Source organism: Haliotis rufescens, unplaced genomic scaffold (genome assembly GCF_023055435.1).
Source record: "Haliotis rufescens isolate VD_foot unplaced genomic scaffold, xgHalRufe1.0.p SCAF_1, whole genome shotgun sequence".
Lineage (NCBI taxonomy): Eukaryota > Metazoa > Mollusca > Gastropoda > Lepetellida > Haliotidae > Haliotis > Haliotis rufescens.
In genome coordinates, this window is record NW_025963779.1 from 53,064,267 (window position 1) to 53,083,410 (window position 19,144).

The 19,144-nt window shown below is 38.3% G+C and overlaps 1 long non-coding RNA gene across 1 annotated transcript in view; it reads left to right on the forward strand.

Moving 5' to 3' along the window:
* Positions 1-9,788: 9,788 nt before the first annotated feature.
* LOC124131326 overlaps positions 9,789-19,144 on the forward strand; it is a 66,235-nt gene continuing 56,879 nt past the window's right edge. Inside the window, exon 1 of the long non-coding RNA XR_006860641.2 lies at positions 9,789-10,001. This is a non-coding gene — a long non-coding RNA (uncharacterized LOC124131326). The remainder of the gene's footprint in view (positions 10,002-19,144) is intronic.

Here is a 19,144-nt window from a genome sequence, read left to right on the forward strand (position 1 = left end):
AATACATTGTTCGAAGCGGCGTTAAACCCAACTCGCTCACTGTTCAGATAAGCCGCGACCGCCTCCGTGGTCTAGTGGTAGAGCGTCCGCCCGGAGAGCGGAAGGTCCGGGGTTCGATCCCCGACCGCGTCATACCAAAAGACGTTAAAAGATGGTACTTGTTGTTACCCTGTCTGGCGCTCGGCATTAAGGGGCTAAAACAAGGACTGGTCGGCTCGGAGTCAGTGTACTGTGTCTGAGTGGGGTATTCATGTTAAACTGCGGCATGGTATCTCAGTGAGCTAGCACTATAATCGGCATCAGACCGGACTAGTACAAGCAGCCACACACACACACGTACATGCACGTCGCTATATAAGTGCAATAATCTTGGACGCGACGTTCAACCCCCTTTCACGTCACCTCAGATAAGCCGCCGATTTCTTGTCACACTGTAGAACCAACACGGTAAACGTCTGTAAAGGTTAGAGAACATCTATGAACACGGATCTATCTGGCTTTCAAATAATGAACAATGGACCCATTAAACCACAGCACGTTGGACGCATATCAAACCATTCTGAGTTAAAGTTTGAACCAACTGAACGCGTATGCATTTACACTCCCTCTGGCATGACAAAATAAAACACGAACGGGTTTGTGCTAGTGAACTCAACACGTGATCTAGCATAGGCTCTGTCTAATGTTTTGAGTAGGTCGCTGATCTGAATTCAGAGGTCACTAATCATTGTACATAACTAAAGCGCCTCATTGTATATATTGTTGTTTGATCAAAGCACTTACATGGGTGTCTGCTATTGAATTTATGTAGGAAAACAGTTTTGAAGGCAGAAACTAAAAGGCCTCCTGAAGATAATCTTGCAAGGTTGTGTTCTACAACGCCTACTATTCTAAAAAAGGATGCTATGCAGTTTATAATAGACGCATCGTGACAATATTGTCGGGCTACTGTCCAAAATGAATACAGGGAATATTGAAAATACTGACAATTCGGAATTCAGAAACAAGTATTTTCTCATATTTCCTTTCGCAGTGATAAGGCTGCTTGACTGAAATAATATTATTGCCATTTGAAACCTCTGAATGACTACTTTGAATTGAATATCAAACAGATTATATTAATGTCAACAGTTACCAAAGAAAAGCTGGGTATTCGCATTGCAGCTATACCCACATACTTACACATATAATTATATTTAACAGCATTGATAAAATGAACGATATACGCTTCTTCGCTACAAGGGCTGTTGGGTAGGCTAGTGGTTTAAGCGTTCGCTGGTAACGTTAAATACCCGTGTTCGACCATTGAAATTATTCCCGATCAGCATCTTTTTTCACTAATGATGATCCCATAGATCAAATCAACACTGATGCCTATCACTTGACATATCAATAAACGAATCCATATTACTAGAGACCAAAAGTAATCTCTAACCTACCATCTTGAAAATGTACCCTTTGTAGATAATCTGTAAATGGAAGGTCGTCTGATGTAAGAAGATAAAAGACAGATAGGACGCTGATTGGCTGGCTGTTGCACAGAAGCGAGACGTTTAATCCATAACTGTTAATATCAGTTACAAATATTTACTGAGATATGCTCACGTTTCATGCAAAGATTTAACGCTTGTGAATATGGTTTCTCGTGTCGCCTTTCTGTACTGCAAAGCACTTGAAACATAGACCCAGGGGACAGAATGAAACTGTTGCCTGACCCTGTGGTGAAGATTAGCTCCAGGAATACAACCTTGTTGGACCGCAAAGGGCACTAAGCAAGGCATGGAATGTTTTGACGACAGTGATCTTAGATCTTGGTTTTCAGACATGAAGTTAGAGAGCAGAGAAAGAGGATCCCGTAGGTTCACTGGGTTCGTGTAGACTTTACATAATGAGCTCTGAGAAGGGAGTGCGTTTTGGTGGAAAGGTGTGTGAGTGAGTTGGAATCGACGCCGTTAAGAGCAGTATTGATGCCGGTATCGGACTAAGTGTTTACAATACAAGGAAAGGGTAGGGTAGGAAAGGGTAGGAACTCTCTATCTTCTTCTCTATTTAACGTATGGTTTGGTACAGAGCTGTATCTTAGCTGTGTGAGCGTCAATAAATTTAGAGTGACTCTTCCTCTTTTCAGACGTTTTTTTGCATGAGCTATGTGTTGAAACTGGGAGATACGCTAATATCCCACGTAACAGAAGATTATGTTGTCACAAAATCTATGTACATCACGTCCATTGTAATACAAATGTAAACGTTGGCCGATGGCCTACACGTATGAAATAAACAGAATTGAATTGAATGACAATACATGCATCACAATAAAACACAATAAGGATTCGAACCCAGATAAACAGAATCCTGGTGCTCATACGGGGCGTAACTCTGCACAGCGGCGCAATAGATGTCAGAGCTGCCGGTGCCCCTATTAGAGCAGCATCTTAATAACCAAAGCTTGTATTCCACTGATAAATGCATGGAATATATTGACATGACTTACAGGTTTCACAAGATCTGTTTGAACCAACGTTATTACCGCGTATGTTTCAGATTAGATTAGGTCCCAGCAACGCATGCCCTCGTTAGAGGCGACTTAAGAGAGCACGATGGTCAGGCTTTGGTTTATGGTGGGTCGTCGTACCCTGACGGCGCGGATCGTTTCTCCTATCAATCACTGGATTGTCTGGTCCAGACTCCATTATTCACACGCCGCCGTCATACAGCTGAAATATTACTGAGTGCGGTGTTAAACAACACATAAACTTCGCATTATTGTAATATTTAAACGTAGGGACACGATCATTAACACACCAGTGAAAGAAACGTGCGGAAGTAAGACATTTGGATTTCCCCACCAACAGACTGAATATGGTGAACTCGTGTTCACAATACTGTTGAATAATTTTAAAATAAGATCACAACAAACTATTCCATTGAGCTTGACGGATCAAAGAAGGACTAGTTTGTTCATCATAAGCATACATCCAAGTTCGCGTATTGCCAATAAACCAGTTTGTGTTGACATGTGTTCACTTTGGGGCATGCATTAAATGTCAGCACGCATGCACGTAACACATTATGATTTATTAAAGGTAACCATGTATAACCATGTACCTAAGTTATATCACAACATCTTTTCCTTCCCAGTTCTTACTTATTAATTTCATCATGCATCCACCGCTACGAACGCCGGGCGAAAAACGTGTTAAGCGAGGGGACTTAGCACTTCTCCTTGTCTGACCAGCCTAATTCTTAATTTTAATCCCATGGCCATTTGCTTCCCTCTAAGGAGGGATTTAAAAGAAAGGGGTTAGCAACCTATGTCATTTCTGGAGAGAGAAATGTGAAAATTTGAATATGGGGATTAATATTCTTTGTAATATTACCAATAATAGCACTGGCATATCCGCCACGACGGACAGCTGGGCTTAACCCATTACCGTATGACGGCCACAGATGTTCTGGAAAAATACCCTCATTTTTACGGATTAATCAATTTGTCTCAAGTCTTAAGAAGAGATAAGTGAATTTAGGACGATGGAGTATGGAAAAGTATGTCATTCTTATGTATCAGCATAAAACTCAATGTAAACAAACAGCTGTAAAGCCCAAACTTTTGTCTTGAAATTTATATGTTCTATGTCAGTGAGTGAGTGAGTGAGTGAGTGACCGAGCGAGTGATTGACTGACTGACTGAGCTTTTTTTATATCACAAACTCTTGTCATGAAATGCAAATGTTCTATAACAGTGAGTGAGTGAGTATCGTGCTGCCTTCCGCAATCTTAGTGAGGGGCACCAGATATAGTCTTCACACGTTGTACATAGTGGAGAATCGAAACCGGGAACTCGGCGTTTCGAGCAAACGCTTAACCACCAGACTATCCCACCGCCCCCTATTACGTTGGGACAAACGGCTATATAAAACGAGAGATGTTTTTTTTTAAAGAACACTTCGAAAATACTGAATTATGAAATATTATTCAACGAGCTTTTATGACGTATAACCATTTATCCTCTCATGAAGAATGCTATGACATGATCTACCTTCGGAATGTGTAACGAGTATGGTCACCTGCTGACTAAATCTTTTGCACAAATATGGCACGGGTATCGAATCATGATTCCTGTCGTGACGGAAAACCATATTTCTCCCCTGGCTACCCTACCACCCCTTCCATTCCATGACCATAATTTGTGTGTGCAGTTATATCATATATAAAATAAACAAACCTATAAATTACTTCATTCTTTCAAATGTTGTATACAAATACAGTCTGAATTTCTCATGCTTACACAATTTACAACCATGATTTTAATGTTGAAGGCGCACAGTTGTCAAAGGTTTTAGTGTATATGGTCATAAATTATCATTTGCGAATTGTAACAAGCCAAATACAGACACCACACGTCGAATGTACGGCATCTTAGACACGTCACATCATTCAACTGTCCGATATGTTTTACCACATAAATCAAAGTTTAAGACAAACTATTACATATACTTGTACGTCTCCGTAGATGTTGTAAGAAAAGTCAAAGATCCTACATTAAGATTTAGAGATTACAAACTCTCATTCTAAGAGCTATCGACAAATGTAAAATCGTTTGCTCCTAGGGTTTTTGGTTGCAATCAAAAGCCAGTTAAGTTATATGGAGCGTTAAGACAGTGTAGAAAGAAGATAGCCCTTTACAAGAAACGTGCAGAAATTTTACTCTTCGCGCGCCTGTAGTGACACGAGTAATTTAATATGTTCAAATGAACAGATCGGGTGCAAAGAAAACAAATAAAACATATAATAAGTTGACAGGGGAAATACACTTCGTCCTATTCAAAAAGTCTTTGTTGGGCAACTGATACCACTATTTTTGTTGGAAGCAATGGCAGGCCTGTATTACACGTTAGTGTGACGCTACAGGAAAGCTTGCGATAATAGATATTACAGTTCGGTTAAAAACAATAGCTCAGTTGACTACAATGGTTTTACAATGGCAAACATGTTTCTCTTCCAGTTTAAGGCTGAACACCATCTTAACGAATTTTCAAGCCGTCGGCTTCAGTGGTGGTGGAAACAAAGGCATACGTGTTTGGATCGTGGTGCTTGAAGGTATTACGTCATGAAGTATCCGGATCAAACGAACACCGGTTACATTAAAAAACTCCTCCCCATGATGTTTAAATGGCGATTTACCTTTGTAAGATACTGAATATGTCCGCTGAAGCCATCGTTCAGACAGCTGACTGCAGTTACCGAAAATGTTGTGGTAGCTATTAATAATAATGTAGTTTCCTAATAAAATTACAATAAAAATGGAAATATGTATTCTGAATTTATTTATTAGATTGAAGAAATGCAGAGCACCGTGATCACGATGAGCGTCTTCTTGAACCAGTAGTTGGCAACAGGCAATAAATCTGCTAATAGCATAACATCCACGGGTACGTTAAAACTTTACGTGTGTCAAACGCTCATGCAAAAATTATTTCTTAGATACGAAAGTCATGACATAAGACGAAGGCTGATGCTAAAAGTGGAATTTCTGACTCAAAATGTTTCATAATGCAAATTACCCGACAGAAAAAAAAACAAGTTACGACCGACAGGATAGGGTCATGAGTACATTCAAAATAAACTTAAAATATATCACTTTTAGAACGGTGAAATGAGAAAGACGGCCAACGTGTAGTGGATCGTTAGGATATATACACAATCTCTGTCAGACACGTGAACTAATAAGTGATATTTATATTAAGTTGGTTTGAACACTAATTGTGAAGTTGAGTTGAATCAGGTGTTAGTACATCTTACAGCAAGCAACCCTCTGATGTAAACAGTACCACAGCCATCAGAGATGAAGGTAAGTCGCCTAGCTTTGGATCCGTGATGCAAATCTCCAAGTTCTCGTTACCGACACCCGCAATATCAGTAGCTCCCAAGTAGGTAAGCATCTTTGCTGCACTCAAATAACCGCAGCGCACGTCTAGGTCATATCCTGCTGCAAAAAATATAGTCCCAGCTTGAAATATATTCTAAACTTTGATGATGGTGGAGTCTTTTGATGGGTGATTTTGAAGCAAATGAGGTGAAAACTTGTCTCGAATTATCCCGCTACTTCTGATCTGCAATATTTTGTGGAAGGTCTATTTTGGAATTGATTTCATAAGCAGATCCCACATCACCAGGTAAACGCCTGTGTGTTATAACAGATCAGCTACCTAGAGGGATGGTTCTGTGGGCAGGTTCTGTCTACGGTTCGGCGACTTAAACGGTTCTGGTTCGCTGAGAAACTTAACAGCCCCTTACATGATACTGGGACAACGCTGCTACAGGTTAATGTTGGCTTTTAAACATAACAGCTCGTTAGAGCGTCATGCCCATAAAAAAAAAGTGATCACGCCGAACTTGCCTTTCCTCTTAATATGTAGAATATTTTATGAAAATATATTTTGTTTAATTAAAACAAATGGAAGAAATAATAAATCGAGTTTTTTAACAAACGAATTAGACATATGCTACGGTTTGATAATATTTTTACATTATATTACATTTGAAGTGACTATTGAATTATAAGAAATTAGGCAAATCACTTGTTTTTATTTGTTATATCACTTAAAATTACATCTTCTATTCTGAAACAATCTGCCGCTCATCAGATCATAATGGTAATATGGTTCCAACAGAGTCTTATGATCGATGTCTCAATTTTTAATGGCCCCTCACGTTGGAAGCAAGTGTTGTACGAACCTTGACACCATTGTTTAGAATATAACACGTGTAACTTTACATGTAAATCTAACCGACTTTCAAACATTGATAATGGTTTCTACAAGTCTTAATGTCATCGACATCCTTCCTATCCAACGACCATAGACAAATATACTTTCTTTCCTTTCAAAACGGATAAAGAGATTCTGGCAACATGATGGTTGCACGGCCGTCGTTGAATGCAAGACTGTGTATTTGCTAAAGCACATATTGTTTTTACAGCCTTCGCCATATGCACTTTCCAGAGGGCTAATGACTTAACCATATGCATGTAAAGGCACACTTGTCCCGCATAAAAAGTCGGCTCAAGGGATCTTTTTGCTTGACATAAGCGACTGTACTGTACAGTGTTGATGCCGCTTATATAATATACGTTGGATCTTTTAAGCTACATGTATATTATTTAAGGAGGTCACTCATTTTTTCTTCCATTTATGCTTTTTGTGTGATTTGTGCAATATTTTTCAATATTGAAATTACGCAAACTATTAACGTTGTTCATATACGGAGTTTTCAAAACGACCGCCCAACTGTACTGAAAACATATACTTGAGCATGTTTCAAGCTCGTCTTTTTTTAAATAATAGCAAAAAAAATTTTGTTGTTACAGTTTTCAATTTCCTGACAACCAAATATTGCGGTTTGTAAGGGAAGACGGTATGAACATGCGTACACACAGAGAATTTTCAGGCAAATTTATAACATGTTCATGGTTAACTCATAAACGACAAACGTGGTGGCTTCGACCGTGAATAAAGTGATCATTCCCTTTTTCAAATTAATGGAAATTTTCAGGTTTTCGACATAAAAGCACTTGACTAGTTTAACACCACGCGACAAAGTAATATCAAAAACCACAATATCAAAGGGCATTAAAAAAACGACCAAACACGGGAACAATAATCTAGTTTTATACAACTTTAAGTAGATTGGCAGCCAAATGAAAAATGGCATTAAGGAAGCGCATGTACCCTGGAGTTGTCAGCGAGTTCCCACGCCTCGCCAGTACGGTACCGAGAGATCCAAGAACCACGACAGCCGTTTGCGCAATTCATAAGCAGCGAGTTCGAAAACTAAAATGCCCATCTGGTGCGTCGTAGCTCTACCAGCTGTGGATGGGCGCGTTGGATTTGCATATCCGAAACTTTGGGCTGCATTTGAAATTGTAATTCGCTGTGACGTGAAAATGTAAACGTCATACTGTTACGTCACGTTGACGTAATTACGTCTTATGGCGCTTTGGTGTTTGTTTAGGTGTATATGGAAATGCGATGGGATGTTAAGGCATTTTTCTTAATATTAATAACGTAATGACACACGTTTTCTTCTGAATCGCCAAACTGCAACGTTTCGTTAAGGTGAAGTCATGAATTAACCAGGCACCGAAAAGCATCCTGTTTTGATGTTCTGGTAAATGAGGCTGAAAGCAATTACTATAGAATAGATAATGTCTTGGGTACTAGCGAGAAAAGTTGTGTTTTTCAGCTATCATCGTTTGAAGATACCGTGGAACGGTATCTAATATTGCCCTCTCTGTTTAAATGTGCGCTTCATATATGTTTATTACCGACATATTATTAAGAAGCCCTAATCTCCTTCAGAATTTAGGTACAAATATTTGGTTGGATTGTTTTCTGTGGAGAGCTACTTTCTTTGAAATAAAACGACCATTTCCGCGAAAGGAAAATGAAATAATTAAACAAGATGCATCCCTTTAGCTTCAAATCATACAATAGTGTTACAGGCACACGTTATGGATGAAAGCAGTTAACTGCTATTCATCATTGACCAAATGACAACTACGAACATCACTTCACACCTCCTCGCATCTCGGCAATCTCCGACCAGAGCATCCCGCCTCTACTGCAGCAGCCGCAACGATGAAGAATCGAGTCATTTACGACCGCTTCAACACCCCCTCCCATCCCTCGTAAGGCATTGTTCGCTGGTCGGCACCTGGGACCGCGCTTTGATGTTTTCTCCAGAGAATTAAAACACTGTCAAATGAAGCACATTCACCCATTTCTGTAGTTGCTTAAAAACGACGGAGGATCGCAAAAGAAAAGGCCCAGCAAGCATTCTCCATTGCCTGACGTTACATAGCCCTTAGGAAGCGTTACGTCAGCACGAGAGTGTAATGTATACTCTTGTCTATGGGAAAGTACGGAAAATGAGCTTTCTGATCAATCTGGTTAAAACAGCGAAGGCAGGTTGCGTGCAACCGGTGCATCCCGCCCTAGCTTCGAAAATAGAAACCCTCATCCTGCATTTCCGGTCTCTCTCATTCACTAGATGATTATTCCAGTCAATTTGGGAAGGTTTTGACCTGTACACCTTTTGTGGGGGTTAATCGTAGGTGTTTTAAGGTGGTGGAACTGTACCCCGAGATTCCTCACGAGTCATGTTTGTTTGTTCCCAGCGCGTGTGCATCGAGTTATATTTTTAAATGCTGTCTTATACTGCCCTAGGTGTGTTGATCACCTTGGAATGCGTGTATATGCGTTTACCAACATCTTGGACTGAAAATATCACATAACCGTCATTTAAGCTTGAAAAGAAAAACGAAAAATAAAATCTAACTTGGGAGTAACCAGGGCAAACGTATTTTGATGTTCACATTTCTTTCAAAAAGGACCGACAAATTGGCGACTGAGATTCAAGGTAGCCAGAAAGGTGAACATGGTCATTTAATGAAACAATTCACAAACATTTAATCAACAAATAATACGTAACAATGGCGTGTCTACGTGCAACTAAAATGTACCGTTCAACAACGAAAATTCAAACCCGTCAAAGACAAGAAAAGAATGCCACATTTGCAGGCTTCTAACCATCTGAGATACCATCAAGCGTAAAGTTCGGAATTTCTCATTAAAAGCAGCTTTGATCCACCTCGGCTATACTGGGGTTTCCGTTGACAAGTTTTCGTTAACCCGTTCGTGCAGCTGCGAAAGAGACAACCCCCTCTACTACCGTTCGTGTGATTAAATCTGATTGCCTGTTCTCCTTGCCCATTTATTACGTCACGACGGCCGAGTTAAGGACAATACCACTCACGTTTTGTCCGTCGTTATCTAAACGCTATTTACGTATAGAAACGCCGTTTATTAACTGCAAACCCAGTTAACGGTAGTAAATTATGCACATTCGCGCTAGCTCGTCTTTACCGCTGTTAATTTGCTAAGAAGTAGAGCAGAGAGTTTGGATCCGAGGACATGCTCGCTGCTCCGCGCTTCCCTTCGCCGGTGAGTATACATAGACATTTTGCTATTCATGCTTGTCATTAGGAACCTAAACATAGTTGCTAAGTTGGTACCGTTGGGTCTTGCAAACTTTTTGTTTACCGTTAGAAACGGCCCTGCCCCTATGCATTAAAGAGCAGTCCGGGCCAGCGGCTTCTTTCATGGTTGTTCAATAAGTGATAGTTTGAGCGATGAAATGCATTTCTGACTGATTACATAACAGCGGTAGGGTCTGCCTTACACCCTCTCCCCGTATTCAGCGCACGAAATTGGCTGACCCATCGTCGAGACAGTCTTTCTGTCGTAACCCCAGCCCCACTTGGATGAATAGAGGTGATTATTTACCCAAATACACCCGCATACTGCTTCACCGAACGGGTAGATCGTCTGCACACCCTTTAGAGCAGGTACAGCGGTGGCGGGTGAAAGCAGACGACTTCACGTAGAATCTCGCCCCTTCTCTTCTGTCGTCTGCCCGACCGTGGTGTGATGTCTGCACGAGGTGGAGCATTGGTTCAGAACGAGGTCACTCTAGGTTAATTTGCATAGGCGGGAGACAAACGGCGGAATAGCTCTCGGGATTAAAACCTATTACACCAAATCTACACAAGTATAAAAATTCATTTTGTCCCGTTCTCTCCTTGAAATGATGGACAGGTCTGCAGTGAAATGTCAATACCACAATGTCGGGGGACCAAAGTATTAGATCTGTGTGAGGGTTAAGGATGTTTGCTTTGCAAGGTGCGCTCATACATGGCTCTCTAAACTGCCGTCTGCCAAACGCACCATCGTTATGTAACCTGCATGTGTCTCAAGTACGTGGCTAAGCTATATTTCTTGTTTGGAGGGGTTTACAAACCCTGAACTAGATAAAAACACCAGAGTCAAAAATCCGGATCATGGGAGGGTTCTTTTTATAAAATACTTTAGAGGTTGGTAATTGTTTTTTGGTCTAGGTGTGCACTTGTGACAATCCCTGTAGTTTTTCATAATCTTTCAAATTTCAGTTGAAAGTATTTATCACATTTATAAAGTAGCATTCATGAAGCTCTGTCATGAAGACTAGAAAATGTATTGTGAAAATGTTGGTTGTAATTTAATGGATTTTGCTCTTGTATTTAAATGCTTTCAGTTTCGCAGTTTCTTCTGTATTGAAGGATGCCGGGTTTATCGTTGTTTATAAATAAACACAGTAAAGAGAAATAAATAGTTGATATATTTGAAACACTTGTGTTCAGCATTAGTTTTCATATGAACTAGTGCTAAAATTAGGCAGCATTTTTAAGGTCCTAAAACTTCATTACTGCTTTGTATTATCTATTTTGTTTAAACAGTCCATGTTCTTATCAATTAATGGTTTAATTAATGCCAATCTCTGTGCCGTCAGGTTTGGCAGTCTAATTGTTTTGTGACATTGAGGGGACACTGTGTTTGACTGGTGGGCCCAGTTGTTTGACATTTTTATTGTAGTTTGACATACATTTCGTTTGTTAGTAAAACATTAAAAGTAAAAGGAAATATTGTAAGGGGTATTTGCTCAGTCAAGCTTGTTTATCACGGACTCGGTCACGCTACAGAGTTGCCCCACACTGAGAGCTTCCATCTCACTTGTAAGGTAGAAACGTACCTATAGCCAACAAGCGACATCCAGATATCGATTTTGTCCCCGCATGTTCTTTTCTTATCGTAAACAACAAAAAATAACAGATGTGAACACCAGACGCTATATGTGTGAAGAGAAACACAATGAGAACTAGCTGGAATGTATTGCTGAAGTATATTTGGTGACACATTTATAAAACATAAATCGGGAACATCTGCGTTTTCCTTTTGATGTTTTCGAAAAAAACGCGAACAGATATCGTTAAATTTGATAACTCAGTAGCAAATGGTTTATATCAAAGATTGATATTAACAACAATTTCGGTATGTGTCATATCTTGGACGCTGCCCCATGTGCAAAATATGCGTCTAGCTTTATCAAGTCAATTCTTCTAGAGCTGGCGTACATTTTGCTCTTTATAGGCAGCTGTGGAAATTAATAGATTTGAACCATGTGGAAATTAATGGATTTGATTTATAACCAGGTTGTAGGTATGTACCAATAAATAAATCCTTTACACTGGTCGCGAACTACGATCAATATTTTAGACCATGAACTGATTTAATTATGTCAAAAATAAGTAGACCTTACTGTGAATAAAATAATAGGCCCTAAAACATTGTGAACTCGGTCAATATTTAATATATCTTTGTAAAGTTATTTCAGACAACGTGTATTTAATTAACCTCTTAAAACTGCCCTGTCCTGGGACGAATACGTATCAACAGCTGTTACGAAGAAATCCACATGGCTATATGTATGTAATAGTTCTGGTAATATAAGCTCAGTATTGTACAAACATTGTAATTTTAAACATATCCATTTGTGTTAAATCAGTTATTGAACGAACTGTTTATATAAGTTGTGAATTTTATGGTCATTGTTGTGAAACTCAAGTCAATGTTAAATTTGTCAACATAAATGGGTATTACTCCTCAGTATGCATAAAGCTGAAACTAAATCTCATTTCCAAATAAATACAGCGTTCATGCCCAATGAGAAATGAATTATTTGTATGAGGTTAAATGTGCATGTACAAGCTATATACAAATCCACGTTGAAATGTACATGAAAGCTGCAACCACGGAGGCGCTGTATTTGCACTGAATAGGAAATGAACAAGCCTGCGGTGGTTATTGACAAGGGAAAATGTAGACAATGACATGATACTAACTAGTTTATCAGTCGGTCTACTCAGCCACAGTCTAATCAGGACGGGGGTCGAGCAAGCACTAATAAGGCAAAATTAATTTGCATGGTAGGTCAATTTAACGCGCTTGTGGTCAGAGGCGAGCGAGCAAAACACCTCGGTCAGAGCGGTCAGCTGATACTGTGAACCTGGCTGGTCTGTTGGTCTGCTGGTCAAACTTAGGTGGAATGGTCAGTTGGGAATGGTCAGACGGTTTTAGCCGGATATTTTCCTAGCTACTATTCAGGATTCTAAGGTTAACTGTTTATTCTTACATAAAACCATACCGATGAATTATTGAATTTGTTTCAGCGGAAAGTGATGAAAATTATTTTAGTAACCATATATTTTAGATAACATGTTTCATAAACAGGAATGCCAAACATTGTGTGATGTACAATCAACACTTTGAAACAAACATGATAGGCCATAAGAAATATGTCCATATCTGGACCAGAATTGGATATATATTTATAATTGCTTATTCAGCTTCCCTATATTTTCATAAAACAATTGTTTATAATCGAGATTAATATTGATCGCGCCCATTCTGCTTCCAACTTCTATATTTGTATCTTAAAATGGTAAGAAAATTTGATTTCTATACAATACATAATTTCCCACGGTTTTAATCTGCCTAGATAGAGGTTGGAGAGGCGGCATGGACGACACATATGCCTCTCAACGACCACGCAATAGTTAACACATTATGGGTGTATTTGACAGCAAATTAACCAAGCCTTCAGGCGGTGTTGGCATTTGGTGGATAAGAGGGCTAAAAAATACTGGCTAATACAGCAGGGGTCTCTCGATTATACATGGCAGCCCGAACACGATAATTGTAGTAACTGCTATAAAATATATACACATTCGATCACCCTTCCAATGTAGCAGGGAAAAGAACGTTTTGCTATATTTCTAAAAATTTTGATTGTCATGTTTTAAGTTAATTTATATACATATATTCGAATTTATCTATTGTACAGGATTCCATTCATTATTTAACTTAATCATTACCTGATCATACCCTGAGTTATTTTACTCTATGTAGGACTCACATTCTTATCCTCGATTAAATCAAAAGCCTGGCCTGGTTATAAAGTCTTCGCCATATCGATGTGAAGCGACAGTCTTTTTGTGAGCTGATTGAACTCTAAATTGCAAACACAGGTGTTTCAGCTCTTCAACATATGTTGTAATTAACACGTGAAAACCAGACAGTTACACTGTAATATAAGGTGTGCTAAACACAAATGAAGGTTAATGGCGTGAAGGGGGATTTAGTCGAAATACTTTTATAAAATATAAAGTCTGGAAAATTTGAACTGAAGTTTAAACCATGGTTAATCACTATAAGGTAGTTGGGCTGACCAAAACCCGATCAGTGGACCTTTGCATATCAGTAAACTGTACTGTTGTATATAAACATGGGGCTATATTAATTGCGTTACAAATACGGGCATCAATTATCATAGCTATAACATACTTTCATTTGGTAACTCTTTTATAGGCTCGCCAGCGCTTATTTTTGTTGTAAAACATAGAATACTTGACTTGAAATGCGTTACTTTTCGTACAAGTGTGGCACAAAAATAATATCTTTTCATTGACTAATTACACTTTGACACACATTTCAGGAGGTTTTTTTAATTTGAAATAAAAAATGATGGATGTAATGACAACAATGATTCCATTTGTTTACATATTCGCATCAGCGACGTTTATACGTGGGCATTTGTGAAGTATCATACCACTGCTATTGTCAAAAAATCGATTATATTTAAAATGAAAAATCTTTGTTTCAACATGTGTACCGTCAGATATTGTTTCAATGAGATGAAAATCCATACCTGTATGTACCTGCTGGGGAAGTTGAACTGAAAATTATGAAAAATGAAAAATATACGACTTCTTCCTTCCAGTCGTGAAACAGGAATATCGGGTAATAAAAACAAACGAGGTACGTTTACAGATATTGAAATAAGTCATTCAAGGATAAGCATTGTATTAAATCATACAAAATCGAATTTTGAAATATCTTCGTCTTTGATTCCAGCCCTGTAACATGTAACACGATATGTTACAGCGAAAGCAGGTAATAACAACAAGTTAGCTATTTCAAGCCAAGTGTCTTCATTTTCTCGTTCTTGCAGGGAACCAATTTCAAAATCACAATGCACGTATTCGGTATCAAATATGATGTCCATATCATGTCAATATCATGTCAATATCAGATTAATTCCACCATTACTCTAATCTCCAATCATCTTTCCATGTATATTGCATGGATGTCTAAATCATATTTCATATTTATAGCACAAGCCTAACCTCGCCTGGGGTCCGTACCTCGTAGCTGTGTATAATTAAATTATTTCAGTGTGGTCACACCAGCGAGAGATTGTCCCTGGAGTGCTACCATCAGGTCCTGACCACAGTCCGAGTTCGGCCACCTCCCACTTTCACTTGATCTCCAACCTCATCCGACCACTGGAGCCGACAGGTCGGGGCTAGGACTGCTAATTGTGATTGAAATGCAAATCCAGCCCAAGGCTAAACTAATGACAAACGGAATATTGGAGAAATTACTTGCCTTTAGTGCCTGGGTATTAAAGACACCCTTCTGATTTTGATGCTAAGGCTTTTGTTTTAAAGGAGACTATCTAAAAGCCCCCACGATGTTATTTGGACAGATTTGGAAGATATGGTATGAAAGATATCGACAAATCAAATAGTAAAATCTAAGAAGCTATATGTAATAGAAAAATGGTTAACGATATGACATAAATAGTGTTAGTTTGCAAATGTGATATCGAAGAAAAAAACATCATTAAATAATCACATAATTTCATACATATGTAAGACCAGTATATTCTAGATGTTGATTTTGCTTTTATGTAACGTCATTCAAGATGCTAATTGTTATGCAACACGGACTGAACGGTATTGAATAAGTTCAGTATGAAGACAAAATATATGGTGATGTAGGGCGATTTGCATGTACGTATATTAACATAAAAAGAAAAAATATTAGTACGAAAACAACCAAGTAGGCTTACCAAACTCTTCATTTTTAATATATCAACAATATATGTAATAACGAAGACAAATAGGGGTGTGAAAGGTAGTGTGCCTCGTCGTTGACGATGAAAAAAACAGTAATGGTGTAAGTAGCGGTTGTCGTTACACCTACCTTCCAAAAACGGTTCCCTCTGGGTGGAATGTGTTCAGTGCTGAACGATATGTGAAGTGTAAAAGAGGAAAACTACTTATTCTAGAGGGTAGTTTGGGGATTTATAAGTAATGTCTTCAAAGGATTGATTATATTATGAAAAATATATATATATGATTCATTTTTGAGTGGAAAAATGAAATATGATAATCAGTTGTGATAAATAACCATTTTGACGTCTTTTGAAATGAACAACCTTGGATGACATCTCGAAGTGTTTAAAACTATTTGTATCATTTCCACTTGAAGTCAGATGCACCTACGATCATTCAAGTTCCAGTGAATCAGAGACTTTTTTGTTCAAATCCTTGAACATCATACGCATGTACATTTCAGTTGTTATTTCAATCTACACTGGCATATTTTCGTAAATCAATTTCGATGTCCGAAGCCAATCTCTTATCTGATCATAATTCAATCATATCTGACAAAGTCTGTCATTTTCTCCAATCTTTATCGCTTGTGTCAGTCTGAAGGGCGGTCAGTTCTGACCTACAGTCTCATTACCTCCCCCTTGACCACAGGTGACCTCACCCCCACCTCTAAACTCACCCCCCAACCTCCATGCTCCTTTAACCTCGGTTCAACATTTATGTCTAATTGAAACGGCTTGAATAATCAATTTACTGAATGACACTGAAGATCACCCACTTTGATCCCGTTTGTATCCCGTCCGCCACAAACACACAAAATAAACATAATGTTTGTTACTTTGACATACAACCAAACCCGTTAGTCCGGACTTAACAGTTCCCCTTGAACTCGTCCAGATTACTAAATGTCCAGATTAACCAATCGTATGTACCGAGTAATGAATATTCCTCTCTGTATGCAGACGTTTCTGCAATACTTGTCCAGATTGTGGGGTCACCAGATTAACGAGGCCCTGACTTAAGAGTGCATTGTACATATATTCCCAATTCAATGTAGAATACCATAATACACATATTCGGTTTAGTGTTCAGGATAGATTTACTTTGAGGCAAACGCATATTGTTTAAATTGCTATATACGAATGTTAATCTTGCCTCTTGCACAACATATGGTGGTTGATGTTTTTGGAATACCAATCGTTTCATTGACACCTATGTACATCAACTTTGTATAAGGCAAGCACCCATATCAGGTGAAAGGCGTTAATGACTAAACAGGTAGTTGTACCTGTGACTATCAGCGACTGACACATCACCGAGACATAATCAACACTGACACACATATCAATGCACCTAGATCGCCGTGTCATATTCTGTTATTGCGTGACATCTGCACATAACTTATGTCTGTTTAGCGTTTATTGTAAAATGAGAATTTCAATGTTTAAAGACCTTTTTTGTGAAGTTTATGCTCATTCTTACAAATCCTAAGGTACTGACCAGATCCTTTAAGCTTTAAAGTTATAAATTTATTATCACACATTAGCTTAATATTGAATATGACAAGGCTCTTCGTTTAAAGGGTGGTTTATGTACCTGTAAATTCACTCATTAAATACATCCTTCAAGCATTAGCGAACACTATCAAAGCGTCTCTGCAGCTGGAGTGGACCTCGTTGAGTCCCAAGTAAAAGGGACCATTACCGACTTCGATATAACCGAATGATCGAGAAACAGTGGACCACATAGTGTGTTCGAACTGCGTTTTGAAGTCGAGATAATAATGTTTCGGAATAACCGAGTTCGTTACAATGAATGTCAAGTTCACCTGTTTCACTCACAAATCCGACAATTTTATTACGAATACGTAACTTTACTTGTTTAACGATTTTTTTCTTCAATTTCTAATTTCACCCCGAATTTAAATGTTTTGATTACATTTTTAAGGCGAACTAACACAAAACAGTTGTCTCTCAATAACTAATTTGTTACTAGTACACAGTTTGACCCCAGTCTATCAACATGTATCACTATTGTACGCGGTGCATTAATCATAGTACTATCCCTTTGTTTTACATTTCATATATGTTGATATTAATTACCCCCTCAGGCCTGTCTCATTACTGACCCCGGTGCAATATACATTGATATATTTCACTATCAGTGTGTAACTACTTATCATGTATTGTCTTTCACCGCTAATATTGGATAAACTGTGGCCCTAGCCTCTTGACAATGCTCAGCAATCAATATCACACACACGTAATGAAATGTGCAGTGTATGCATCACCATATAACACGTGTTTATTACATCTGTCACAGGGAGCTGGGGCTAACGTTAAACTCAATATTATCGACATTTTGTATAATCTTGATTCTCCTAAACCTCAAACAATACCACAAGAGCGTATGTTACAATTATTTACCTTTGTTTACAAACTGATCAGGATGCTAAGAAATAAAGCAATGTCATTGTACTTATTCAATATGTTGAAAAAACTAGAAATTGTGGCAAGAAATTCAGTGCCTTCACCTTTGATGCACACAACAAACATTCAGCTGTATATAACTAACTCCTAATTGTGTAAAGGGCTCACATCGACAGATGAAATTCATCAAACACTGATAAGGAACTACGTACTATCTATTTAGAGACTTAGGTATTTCGATAAGTCTTAATTGGAAAGTTATGATTTGTAGTCTGAAACTTTACTTGTGATGGGAGTTGAGTTTCGGTATTAAAAGATAACTTTCCAATAACATTAACTGTTTAATATATAAACCTTTGTAACTAAATCAATTTCTATGGTACATCCAGCTGTGGTCGAATTGATCGTTTAGATGTTCTATCAACTCTTGTGACAAGTCATTGTATATTGAATCAATATGTACAATGATTTCTCACATGTCGCTACATTCCGGTACATTCCGGTACATTCCGGTGACCCTTTCTAACCATGGGAATACATGCATATATACACTGATTTTACTATCGAATATAATGATGTTATTGGCTGTATAGAAGAGTTCAAAAGATTATCCATTTTCATATACCGTGCAAACATAACTATCATTATATGAACCATAAACGAATATAAGTTTAAATTCTATGAAGTACCTATCAAGAGAACAGAGCTCTGTGTTAAATATTTCAATGAATGCGACGCCATGTTATGTTTGGGATATTTTTATTGTGAACAAGCAACGCCCTGTTGTTAGATTTTCGATAAACAGTCGCGTTTTGTACACAAA